Source organism: Lactuca saligna, chromosome 5 (assembly GCF_052625555.1).
Source record: "Lactuca saligna cultivar CGN05327 chromosome 5, ASM5262555v1, whole genome shotgun sequence".
NCBI lineage: Eukaryota > Viridiplantae > Streptophyta > Magnoliopsida > Asterales > Asteraceae > Lactuca > Lactuca saligna.
In genome coordinates, this window is record NC_136421.1 from 309,751,964 (window position 1) to 309,765,707 (window position 13,744).

A 13,744-nucleotide genomic window follows, 5' to 3' on the forward strand; every position below is an offset into this window, starting at 1 on the left:
TAGGCCTCATTCACGAAGCCGGTCTATAAGGTGGGTATAAGGTTGTTGCCTATAAAATGGCGCTTAATGGGTGTACACTCACACCCACCGCTTGCTTGATCGGTGGAGGGTCGTTAGCCGAACAGGTAGGATAGCGCAACCTCATTTCCTCATTAAAAGTATAATATGAAATACAAAGTAACTACATGTTTTTCAAAATTCTCAATCCTAGTTACTTTAGGAAAAGTGAATTGATGCAATCCCATGAAATTACACTTTGCACCCTTGCTAAGAAGTTAGTGGAGCGTGTGTGGTTTACCGGCACACTAATTGGTTCTAAGAAAAGGTGGCAAAGGGTGATTCATTATTTATCATAGTTCGATGGAGCGTGTGTGGTTTACCGGCACATCGAATAGGTGATCGTTACAATGAAGGCACCATGTGAACTTGCATGGTAATTCACACCCACTTTGTGATCCCCGGTATCCCAATCACAAACGAGAGGGGCATATCGAGATTTAAACATGCCATTGAAAAGTTCAATGAATCTCATCTAAATCTAGGAATTCTCATTACACTAAGAGTCAAAGTTATGTTTCTGTGGTGGAGAATTGGTGGATCGTCATTCACTTACCTTCATTGTTTACATGTTAGATTACGGCATCCCTTTTCTAATATGTAAATATTGTTGTTGGATCCTAGCCCTAATTTTTCTTATTGGGTGATGATTAGGGATCCAAATTCTAATCTATCTTTATCCTTTCTATTTGTAGATGTCAAACGCAAACAACGTTGCTGCAAGCTCATTCACATTGATGAGCCTTTGCCAAAAGGTGACTTTCGATGAACGAACTTTAGCGAATGGATAAGATACATTCGCACGATTTCTCGCTACGAGGACAAAGAGTATGTCCCCGATGAGAAGCTCGAGAAGATCAATCCTGAAATCGCTACTCCGGCTGAAATGGCTTCTTTTGAAACTCACGAGCGTGATGCAACGAAGGTACATTGCATCATGATAGCCACCATGAATGCCGAATTCCAAAAGTCCTACAAGGACGTGTATCCGTACGAAATGCACCAAGACTTGTTGGAGAGATACCATCAAAAAGCGAGACAAGAGCGTTACGAGATTTTCACTAACATGATTTCCGCCAAAATGGGTCATGGAGAATCTCTTACCGTGCACCTGCAAAAGATGCAAAGGTATGTCGATCGACTTCGTAAGTTAAATGTTGACTTTGGGGAAGACTTGGCGATCGACATGGTGCTTCACCCTTTGCCGCCGTGTTACAATCAATTTAAGATGACCTACCACATGAATAAGGAAGAGGTCACCCTAAGCAAGCTCCAAGGTCTCCTTAGGGTTGCTGAGAGCAATCTCAAGGAAAAGTCCGTTGCACCTACTCCCAATCCACCCGCTGCTCCTGTTTTGGCCATTGGGCAAGGAAGAGGCAAGAAGAGGAAGGCTCCGTCTAAGAGCCACCGCAAGAGAAAGTCCCGAGATGGTTCCTCCTCTAGTGGGACAAAAGTTGATCCCACCAAGCCTATTTCTAACCCAAAGGAAGTAGAATGCCACCATTTCTATAAAATAGGGCATTGGAAGAGAAGTTGCCCAGAGTATCTGCAAGCCATCAAGGAAGGAAAGATCAAGCCGTCTTTCGCAGGTATATACACAATCAAATCTAATGATTCATCTCATGCTATTTCTTGGGTCCTCGATACCAGCTGTGGTTACCACATTTGTTCTGAATTGCAGGGACTAAGAAGAAATAGGGATGTGGAGCATGGAAGAATAAATCTAATCATGGGGAACAAAAGATCGTCGCATGTGACCAAGATTGGAGTGTATTCTCTAGTGCTTAGGAATGGTTTATCTTTAGATTTGAACAATTGTTGCTATTCGCCAGAAATGGCAAGAAACATCATTTCATTTCATGTTTTGTTTAGACAAGGATTTAGATTTTCTTTTAATAATGAGAATGGTTCTATTTGTTCTTATCTAAATGGTGTCTTATATTTTGAAGCAATACCATGTAATGGAATTTATGAAACTGTTATGATTGTAGATAACCTAGGAAATGATGTTTTATGCATGGATTCTTCCAATAGTGTGGATAGAGCATCCTTATGGCATTGTCGTCTTGGATATGTCAACAAGAAGCGCATAGCCCAACTCCAAAAGGATGGAGTGTTGGAGTCATTCGACCTTAGGGAAGATGACACATGCGAATCTTGTTTACTTGGAAAGATGACTAAGTCACCCTTCAATAGCACATGTGAAAGGGGTGAGGGTTTATTGGACCTAATACATACCGATGTATGTGGACCGTTTAGATCAACCACAAAGGATGGAAACCGCTTCTATGTGAATTTTACCAATGATTATAGTAGATATGGGTATATCTATTTAATCAAGCAAAAGTCAGAAACATTTGAAAAGTTCAAAGAGTTCAAGAATGAAGTGGAGAATCAATTAGGCAGGAAAATCAAGATGCTTCGATCCGATCGAGGAGGAGAGTACCTAAGTCTTGAATTCAACGACTATCTAAAAAAGTGTGGAATAGTTTCACAATTGACGCCACCTAGGACACCACAATTGAATGGTGTGGCAGAAAGGAGAAATCGAACCTTGTTGGACATGGTCCGCTCTATGATGAGTCGTGCTTCGCTATCTATCTCATTCTGAGGGTATGCCTTAGAGACTGCCGCCCATATCCTTAACTGAGTCCCTACTAAGAAGGTTGCCAAAACACCTCACGAGATGTGGACAGGGAAAGCTCCCTCGTTAGCACATATCAAGGTTTATGGTTGCGAGGCTTTCATAAGACGAGACACTCACGACAAACTCGAACCTCGTATTAAGCGATGTATTTTCATCGGCTACCCGTAGAAATCCTTTGGATATCTCTTCTATAGGCCGAAGGACAATGTTGTCTTTGTTGCGAGGAGAGGAGTTTTCCGAGAGCGAGAACTCATAAGCCAAGGAGACAGTGGGAGGAAAATCGAGCTTGAAGAGATTCAAGAGTCGATAGATGAAGGAACCTCTACCGCTAGGCCTCAACCCGAGGAGGAAACTCCGGTTGAACCGATTGACGAGTCCTTACCTCTTAGACGTTCCGAAAGAGTTAGAGTTCAACCCCAGTTATACGGTTTTCATATTACTACCGAAGGGGACACGTATATTAGTGATAGTACATTAATAAATCTAGATGAACCTAATAGCTATAGGGTAGCCATGGCAGGCCTGGAGTCTACGAAGTGGAAAGAGGCAATGGACAGCGAGATCCAATCCATGTATGACAACCAAGTTTGGAATTTGGTTGATTATGTTCCCGGACGTAAGACCGTTGGGTGCAAATGGATCTTCAAGAAGAAGACCGACGTGGATGGAAACGTACACACATATAAGGCGCGATTGGTTGCGAAGGGTTTTACTCAAACTCCCGGAGTTGACTATGATGAAACCTTCTCGCTAGTTGCAAAGATAAAATCTATTAGAGTGATGCTAGCAATTGTCGCATTTCATGATTATGAAATTTGGCAAATGGATGTCAAAACCGCTTTCCTTAATGGGAAGTTGGCTGAGGATGTTTACATGGCTCAGCCAGAGGGTTTTGTCGATCCGAAGCATCCAGATAGAGTGTGTAAGCTTGAGAAGTCCATTTATGGACTTAAGCAAGCGTCTCGCAGATGGAATATTTGATTCGATGAGAAAGTCAAAGAGTTTGGATTTGTACGAAGTGAAGATGAATCATGTGTATATGTCAAAGCCAGTGGGAGTATAGTTAGCTTTCTCGTTTTGTATGTCGATGACATATTGCTCATAGGAAACGACGTCCCGACACTGCAGGAGATTAAGTCCTGGCTCGGGAAGTGCTTCGCTATGAAGGACCTTGGAGAGGCTTCCTATATTCTGGGAATAAGGATAGTGAGAGAACGAAGTAAGAGACTAATAGGTCTTAGTCAGAACACTTACTTGGATAAGGTACTAAAACGTTTTAGTATGGAAAACTCGAAGAAGGGAGAATTACCGATACAATATAATGCCAAGTTGAGTAAGACTCAAAGTCCGAGTACCGAAGCCGAAATAGCAGAAATGAGCCGAGTACCATACGCTTCCGCAGTTGGCTCAATCATGTATGTTATGACTTGTACTCGCCTTGATGTAGCCTTTGCTTTGAGCATGGTTAGTAGATATCAAGGGAATCCTAGCAGAGCCCATTGGATTGTGGTGAAAAATATCCTTAAGTACCTTCGGAGGACCAAGGAATGGTTTCTAGTCCTCGGAGGGAGTGATGACTTGAAGGTGCGAGGGTATAGTGACGCCAGCTTTCAGACCGACAGGGACAACTACCGTTCGCAGTCAGGCTGGGTCTTTACCCTGAATGGAGGAGCAGTAACTTGGAAAAGTTCCAAACAAGAAACCGTAGCCGATTCAACGTGCAAATCAGAGTACATTACAGTGAGCGAAGCGTCGAAAGAGGCAATATGGTTAAAGAACTTCATTGGTGATCTTGGAGTTGTACCTACCATAAAAGAGTCTATGGAGATTTTCTGTGATAATGAAGGAGCAGTTTCCTTGACCAAGGAACCAAGGGATCATGGTAGATCTCGACATATCAACAGAAAATATCATTTTATAAGACATCGTGTAGAAGAAGGACAACTCGTGGTGAAGAGGATATCATCAGAAGATAACCCAGCAGATCCGCTTACGAAGGTACTGAGCATGGTTAAGTACTTGCAGCATGCTAGGAGCATTGGGCTGAAGGATGATATTAGTATAGATTAGATAGTTTTAGAAACGTATAATAGATAAATGTAATTAACATTTGATGATTAAATAAAAGAGTATTATTTATAAGTAAAGTTACTATCCTATGTTAATCATTTAACTACTGTTTCACTTTGCATGTTTTGACTTCCAGAATAACTGAGTTTATTAAGAATAATCGAATTATTCAAATGTCCACAATTGTTCATATGTTGGAAGTAGGTATGAATGAAGATTGTCATTAATTGGTGTGTAGATTGTTTAATTGGTATTAGACATAGCAAAAGTTTGTTGCAACGTTCATGAGTACTTATGAACTAGTTTTGAGCATTGGAACAAACCTGCGCTTGCTGGAATCACCTTATGGAATGTGACAAAAGAGTGATCGCAAGACGATAATATCATATGGTCTTAAAACCTAGATATATGGTTTGTTATTTGTTAATTGGTTGTACATTGATAATGTGAAACCGCATCAGTAACTTGATGCTATAAAACACATTGTTGTGTATAATTTGTTAATAAATAAGTAAATGCATATAAGTCGAAGTTTATATGTTAATTTTATCCTAAGAAGGTAAAAGCGATCTCTCGGCCGCTCGATGATTTGATTTGACTTATGTGTCGGGCCCGGTCAGAACTAAATTGATGTGTTCAATTTAGTTCTATATCAAATAAATCTGAGATCGAGAAACCAAATGCTAGACAATTGGTTCCATATAAATGTCAGCATGATATCTATACAGAGGACTGTACGATCCCTTATCTAAAGGACAAGATTGATTAGATCAGAGTTTGACAGCATCTTTGAGAGCTAGGATTGCTAATCGGTGAATATAGTTACTAGACTTATCCAAGTGGGAGATTTTTGGAATAGTGTCTAAGGCTGCAACTATATTAAGCAAGTATTTAACCCGATTGAGCATAGTCCTTTTGGGTTGCCTTCACCATAGCAACTTGATAGGATGATTTACAATGAGAGTTGAAATATTATAAGGAATAATATTATTATTGTTTGATTAATATAAGTCATAATTAATTAGGAATTAATTTGGTGACTTAAAGAGATTAATTAAATAGAAGGACTTAAACTGTCAAATGTGTGATAGTTATACTTTAGGCTGTAATCCTTTATGGATGGTATGGTGGACGATTTTAGGGATTAGGATAATCCTAAAATCCGTCCAAAGGGTTATCATAAAGGGATTAGGATTGCTTTGGGCTTAAGTTATCCAATTAGGGTTTAAGGGTGAAACCCTAGGAGCCTTACAAGTATAAATAGATCCTTGGGGTCATGGAAATCGACACACCTTGTTCCTAAGGAAACCCTGGCCGATTTCTAAGTCCTTTCCCACTCTTTCAAATCATCCTCTTGCTAGTTGGTGTTGGTAAGCCATTAGAGGAGTGACAATTGTGACTCTAAAGCTCCAAGAACAAGAAGATCAAACAAGTGATTCAAGGTAAACTCATAACTCTAAATTATCAATGTTGTTATGCTAGAATAACCATTATAAGTGTTGGATTCATGCATGTTCAATTAGAGAAACCTAGATCCAAGTATTAGGGTTTGTATGTGCACACAGGAATGTTCATATGGCTAAAACCCATCGACTTTCACGTATGAACTTTGTTTTCGACGTTCTTTATATCCATGCATTCGTATTGACGTATACTCCAACTTTCATGTTGATCACTTTGGATAAAAAGCAATATATTTTCACTTTCATTTTTATAAACCATGCTTTATATCTTTTTATCTTAGAAAGCGAAAGTGGGGTGTTACACGTAAAAATCGCACCCGCCTCTGCCCCCAAACTCAAATTCATTTGTAAAATACCTTCTCGAGGAAATGGGGGTCCTACGGGATCAAGGTCTTGATGGGTATTATGCAAAATATATAATCATATGTGTGCATGCATCCCTAAATAAAATAGAAAACCTAAAAATGCTAGTATATAATCCAAATACGCAATTAGGGTTAGAAGAGTCATACCTTGATTGTTATATTGTAATAACAATCCAAATCCTTGTATTGTTGAAGCCTTGAGAGCAAGCGTCACAAATGTCACGCCTCTAGTGGTTCACACCCAACACTAGCAATGGAAGATGATTGAGAAGGAGGAGAGAGGCTTCAAATTTTCAGCTGGGTCTTCAAGGGAATGAGTGGTCGAAAATTGTAGGGTTTAGGTTGTTTATATAGTGCAGTTAGGAAACCCTAGATAAAGCCTAATCCAAGATAATCTTAAACCGGACAGTTATCCATTTTCCTGTTTATCCACCAAAGACTATTCTGGAAACCCTAATTCATATGAAAATCTTCCATAGCCTGTGGAGAGGTCTAGATTGCCTCTTGCTTAACTATTGAACAATTGCACTTCGGTCCCTACACTTTTAATTAATTATATTAATCCCAAAATTAATTCCAACTAATTTTTTATTATATGTTAATTAAATATTACGGTTACTAATTAATGTATTATTTTCATAATATATTAATTAATCATTTATTTCAATTTATTAATCAAATAATAAATCAACCTCTTTCTCCAAAATCATCTTGTATAGTTGCTAGTCTTGTAACACCCATAAAAATCATACAAATTTAAACCTTTTAAAACATTTAAAAACCAACAGTTATCACAAATTTGTTTTCAAAATAGTCTATATCAGAGTCTCCCAGAAACGAAGTCATAAAAAGTGAGGAGCGGTACGATCACGCATTTGCCTTGCCGTGGTCCCCTGATGTACCTAAAACAATAAACTAAAACTGTAAGATTGAGAGCTTAGTGAGTTCCCCCAAAATACTCATACACAAAATAATACACATATAATCATAAACATCATACTATGTGTCTAGTCAACCATCGGGTTGGAATACCCCAGGCCCTCAACCTTCCGGTTGGAATGCCGACATGCTACGGGTCCAGTCATCCTCGGGATGGAATAACCCATGCCCACAACCAACATGTTGGAATACCCACATACTATGAGTCAAATCATCCTCGCAATGGAATACTCACGACCCACAACCAACAAGTTGGAATGCCCAGGTCTATTGGCTTTCGCACAAAGCAGATAAGCCTCAACCGCCAAACAAACATGTGCGCATATAACAGATAATTACATAACAGTCTATAGGCAGACAAACCGATCTAACAGATCATAACAACATAGCAACATCCTATCTACCAGGATACTAATATAACGGATCATAGCAATATATAACATCCTATCTACCAGGATACTGATCTAACAGATCATATCAACATATAACATCCTATCTACCAGGATACTGATCTAACGGATCATGACAGCATATAACATCCCATCTACCAGGATGTTGATCTAACGGATCATAACATCATATAACATCCCATTTACCAGGATACTTATCTAACAGATCATACTAGCATAACATATCATGATAACAATCCAAAAGGGCCGACGTTGGTGCCTTAGACCCTTAAGTATAGTGAGGAAAACTCACCTTGCAACTGTTGACTCGAAAGATGCCACACCCCCGAACCAGACGGTGGAAACGTCCGAGGGCTCGTGTGACTACAATTGAAATATCATTACAGCGAATATACATGAAACATAACACATTCATCACCAAACATTACATAGTACAACTGGCATTGCTTACATCAGTACATTGTTTACATTACATAATTCCAAAACATAGAATGTTTGATGATTAGCAATACAAAAGAAACTTTCCACACATATTGGATGCTTCCTTGATCTAACGATTACTTGAGAATGCAAGTTATTTTGAAAATGGTCAACATATATAATGTTGGTTTGTTCATAAGTAGGTTTGATGTAAAATAGTTTATGCCTTTTGTAAAACCCAGAAAATCCAATATTTTATGTCGAAAGGCTGTATGAATAAGCAAAATATTGTGATGACCCCATAAATGTCTGTATAGTGCGATTTAAAACTTGTAAAATGAATAACCTTCCTATTTGTTCTTTGTATAATGAGTATATGTTTGAAATGAATATTATTGTTACCCCCGGAAAACCCGATGCTTTCCACTTGAAACTATCACGTTGATTTTTATTATTGAATGATCGCTTGTACGTAAACTATAAATGAATTCGCCTTCTCAAAGATGAAATGAGTAACGGATCATGATGTGATTCGTTATAACCATACATGATGATGACTATTTCGCCTATCTTAGCATTCGTAAAAATGCTGAATTTCTGATCAAGATTTTGTCACCTTAGACTGGCCGAGTCTAACTGTAGCGAACAACTTAGGTATGGGGGAGTCACCTACGTATAGATCTATACACAAACTCTCGCTCTCCCTCCAGGAGACTTTGATTATAACTACAGACTACTCCAGAACACTCGTAGGTGCTTGAACGATAATTCTCACTAGATCCTAATAGATTATGAATATGAATAACCTTGCCCATACTTGTTTAATGTTTTTCGTGAATTATGAAGAATGTCTAACAAACACAAAAAGGGACATCTATGGCCCACTAATCATGTATGCTAAAACAATCTGTCGAATTATGCAACGAGCACGTTGGCCCATTTAGCATATAATTTATTTGGACTATACTAGCAATGTTAATGGGCCACTAAGGCCCAATACCATTTAGTGCCATCGAGAGTCCATTAGCTGTGTAATTTATTTGGACCTTACAGCAATGTTAATGGGCCACTAAGGCTCAATACCATGTAAAGCCATTGAAGGTCCATTAAATATGCCATTGGGCCACTGGAAGCCGAATCAGCGTGTATTATTAATGTTGGGCTCGGTAGTTATGCTAATGGGTCTCGAAAGCCCAATAAGCATAATTTGTATTTATACAAGCTCAAACAAATAAATAATTATTGTTTTGCATAGCATTAATGTCGTACGGTTTATTTAATCGAAATGTCGCAATACTCGCTAATTGTTTTATAACGATTTAGAATTGTTTATAGAAAGTGTTTATATATGTTTCCACTTAAATTCATAGGTTATAAGAATCTTGTATATTTTGACTTAATTATTTTAATATTAACATAATTGACCCAGAAATATTAGTTGACTAATTTAGACCCTTCTTTTGATAAAAATGACAAATTTAGTCCCTTTTTGTGAGAAATGACATATTAAGTCCTTGAACTATTTTTTTTGACATTTTTGACCCAAAATACTTATTTAAAATCATATTTTCAGTCAAAATTCAATTTTTGCAGATTCAGCCCCTTTTGAAAATAATTTTGCACTCACAATCAAAACTTTTTACAACTTTTACAAATTTGACCCAAAATCCAAAAACTTTTCATTTTAGTCCTTTTTGATAAATAAACCTTTTTAACCCCTGAAATGGATTTATTTACTTTTCTACCCACTGTTTAATGAAATTTACGAATTCAGTCCCTTGAGAATCAAAATTTTCACAATTTTGGGCCTATGGGCCGAAAAGCCCAAAGTTTAGCCCATTATGCCACATTTTTCATTTTTAATCCTTAGAAAAGCGTAATGTTCGTAAATACATCTAATTTAACTGTTTTTGACTTCTTGAACCTTGTAAAAACCGTGAATGACAACCATTTCCCCAACTTCTGTTTATTTGACAAAAATGGCCCAAAATGAGTTTTATGTTGTAACAAGTTTATTATGAACATTACATGGCGGTTTTTCTTATCTTGTTAAATATAATACATTCTAGAACACATATTTATTCTTCTTAAACTATAGATCTCGAAATATTCTTCCTTTTTAGCATATATTCACCACATAAACACATAGAATCACACATAACATACAAATACACATAGATCAACACACTTTACTTGCATTCTCCCCCATAAATCATATAAAAACCGAAAATAGAGGGGTATGAACTCGCTTTGGGGTTTGGATCGGTTTTTGGAAGGAGATTGAAGATGTTCTTGGCCTAGCTCACTTCTTGAGGAGAGTTTTAAAAACTTGGATGTCTCTTAGAAACTAGAACACGAAATGGAATGTTCATGAGTGAGAATCCTTGTATAAAATGGAAACAATTCATTTGATGGTGATAATAACTTACCTAGAAGTGATCTTGTTGAAGAGTTCTTGAACACACACTCATGCACACACGATTTTTGAAGAATGAAGGAAGGAACTTCTCATGCTAAAGGAGAAATGCTTGAACAAGTTTGAATGAGGAAAGATGGTGGTGATGTTGGGCCGAGAATTTTATGGAGGAAAGGGAGGAGGATTAGTTGGGCATTACATGAGGGGTTAAGGGATTTAACCTAGATATATGGGATTGGATGCTTGGACTACCACAAAAATAATAAAGAGGTGTCATGGTATTAGTTTACACAAACATTTCTCCTCTTTTTTTGTTTTAATTTGGGCTGAGAATGGGGAAAAGAGAAAAAAGAGATAATAGAAGTTTGGGCCATAAAGCTTTATTTCGATTTTTATAAGGTCTAAATGGAGGGTGCTCGGCCCATTGGGCCTTTAGAGTAGTTCACGGCCCAAATTTAGCATAAAGGAGTGGGTTTAAGTTCATTAAAGCTAGATGGATTTGATATGGCCCAATAAGGCCCATTAAAGATAAACTAGTCCATTTTAGGCTTATAAGACCCAAAAAGGTTAAGTCTCGTGAAAGTGGGTCCAATTAAAGCCCATTTAAGAGTTCTAAGCCCAGAATAGTCAAATTGGAAGTTTATTGGCCCATTAGGCCCAATAAGGAAATCCTAGTCCATATTGGACTTAAACCGGGATTTCTAGGGTTTCCAACCTTTTGTTGACTATTTGAGTGTTGTATAGAGTGTTTGATGGAAATTTTGTTGTCATTGCATAAACATCATACATGTTTTCAAGTTTCAATCACGTTGTTATCATTGTTCAACGTTTACAAAGCATCAGAATTCCTAGTTGTGACAAAAGATAAGCTCAAACTGTAAGATCACCGCCACCAACTCCACCACCTATATTCACCATAAAACTATACTCATAAATTTCCAATTTCCCTAAATTCCCCAGAATTCAATTAGTCAACCCTTGGTCAAAGTCAAATTCAATGGTCAAGGTCAACAGTCCATGTTAACCCGACTCGTCAAGTGCAGTCACTGACTCGTCGAGTCCTTCCAAAACTCAAGCAATCGTGAAATCCCCCGACTGACTCGTCAAGTTCCCCTGCAACTCGTCGATTCCATACGTGTCTAATGTCTGGAAAACCCTAGTTGACTCGCCAAGTCACCCCATTGACTCGCCGAGTCCATGCAGAAGTCCTTGCACGACAATCTTCATCGGACTCGCCGAGTTGGCCATGCAACTCGCTGAGTCCCTTCAGTCCATTATCCATTCAGATGCTTTTTAAGCAATTTTAAGGTTCCATATTGCAGATCCAGCTTCCCAAGGCATGTTTATCATGTAAAGTTGCAAACTTTATGTGCATGCAAGGCTATAAAGACTTATAATGGAAAAACCAAGCTTGTAATGGAGTTTTACACCTAAGGAGAGGTTCATACTTGCTAAAGTTGGAAGCTTTATGGACTTAGAGACTAAAGAGAGTTCAGATCTGAAGTTGAAACTTCAGATCTTAGCTCATACCCAAGGATAGCTTCCTAATATGCTAGAAAGCCCTAATCTTTAGCCAAATGAGATTTAGAAGGAAATGAGGTCAAGGTAATGACTTGATACCTTCAAAAGATGCTAACTGAGGTAGATTTCAGATCCCCACATGTTCCTTGCTTCTAGCCACTTTCTCTCCAAGCTCTTCTCACTAAGATCCACCTTCCGAGGCTTAAAACACACAAGAATGGAGCACACACATGAATTAGGGTTTGCTAGACTCTCAAGAAGCTATAAGGGGGCTAAGGGAGGCTAATGATCCTTTAAATCGGGTGCAAAACCCCGTAAATTAGGGTTTCACCCTCCAGCTCCTACTCGTCGAGTCCTATCTTGGGCTCGGCGAGTAGGTCAATTAAACACGTGGCCCAACCCGCTTCCACTCGACGAGTCAGGGCATCCAACTCGTCGAGTAGACCTTGCAATTTAAGATAATTAAAGCTATAAAATTATTACCTGAGAGTCGGGGGGTTATAATTCTCCACCACTTGAACTAGACTTCATCCTCGAAGTCTGCTACGGTGAACAACCCTGGATACTGCTCCGACATTCCCGCCTTTGGCTCCCACGTCCACTCAGACCCTCTTCGATGCTCCCATTGTACCTTTACCAAAGGTAACTCTTTGTTCTGTAGAACCTTCACCTTCCTCACTAGAAAGGCCACGATCCTCTCAACATAATTCAGGCGCTCATCAACCTGAATGTCATCCAATGATACTACTGCCTCCTCATCCAAAATGCACTTCCACAATTGCAAAAGGTGAAAGTTGTGGATCCGACTGAGCTCCTCCGGTAGCTCTAACCTGTATGCTACCTTGCCAACCCTTGCAACGATCATGAATGGCCCAATGTATCGGGGACCCAATTTCCCCCTCTTTCTGAAGCGGATCACACCATTCCAGGGCGAGACCTTCAGGAGTACAACGTCACCAACCTAGAACTCTAACTCAGATCAGCGTCTGTCGGCGTAACTCTTCTTCCGACTCCGTCCATCCCATCAGCCTATTTCCAACCTCACCCCAACAAACCGTAATGCGACATTTTCGACCATACAATAGCTTGAAAGGCAGGGGCTAATGCTGGAATGATAGTTATTGTTGTAGGAGAACTCTACAAGGGTAGGTGGGAATCCCATCTCCCACCGAAGTCAATGACACACCCCCTCAACATATCCTCGGGGGTCTGAATGGTTCGCTCGCTCTGATCGTCGTTCTGCAGATGAAAAGTTTTACTAAAATGCAGCCGAATTCCCAGTTCCTCATGGAACTTCTGCCAGAAACGGAAGGTAAATCTAACATCCCGGTCAGAAACAATGGAGACCGGAACCCCACGGTGAGCGATGATCTCAAGAACATATACATCAGCCAACTTCCCAGCTGATGAACTCTTCTGTATGAACGAGAAATGGG